Raw genomic sequence first — 534 nt, forward strand, 5'->3', positions numbered from 1 at the left:
CTTTGAGGGTGCCTCATGAAAAATAAACATGGTGTTACATAAGTAATACAATGTATTATTATTATTACCATGGTAAATTTGTGGTTACACCAAGTTATGAACAGGTAATCTCAAGTTTCTTTAATATGTTGAAAAAAAATGTTTGCCAGGTTCTGCAAGGCAAGGATGTTTTTGTACTAGAGCAGAGGCAACTGATTGGATCTCATAGGCATCGGGGTAGGCTTTAATTTAAAAAATTGCCTGCACAATCTTGTCCAGAATCTCACACTTCATGTCCCTTGTGACATTCAGAGGCTTCTTTGTCTGCTGGTATATCTCATTGGCTTTACGCAGCCTGAGCTCCACATCCTGAGAAAAGGCAGATATGTTAAAAGTAGAGGGCCACTGTTCAACACTTCTAAGATTCCTTGACACAGAGGATTCAGGGCTTTCGACATCATTTGGGCAACTTGTCATGCTTGCTGTATCAAGCGAGGACACTGAATTTGCATCTGTTGAGTCCAATGGAGGAGATGCTTCCCACAGAACCTTTAA

Source organism: Sinocyclocheilus grahami, unplaced genomic scaffold, assembly GCF_001515645.1.
Source record: "Sinocyclocheilus grahami isolate Dianchi unplaced genomic scaffold, SAMN03320097.WGS_v1.1 scaffold2871.1, whole genome shotgun sequence".
In the NCBI taxonomy this organism is placed as follows: Eukaryota; Metazoa; Chordata; class Actinopteri; order Cypriniformes; family Cyprinidae; genus Sinocyclocheilus; species Sinocyclocheilus grahami.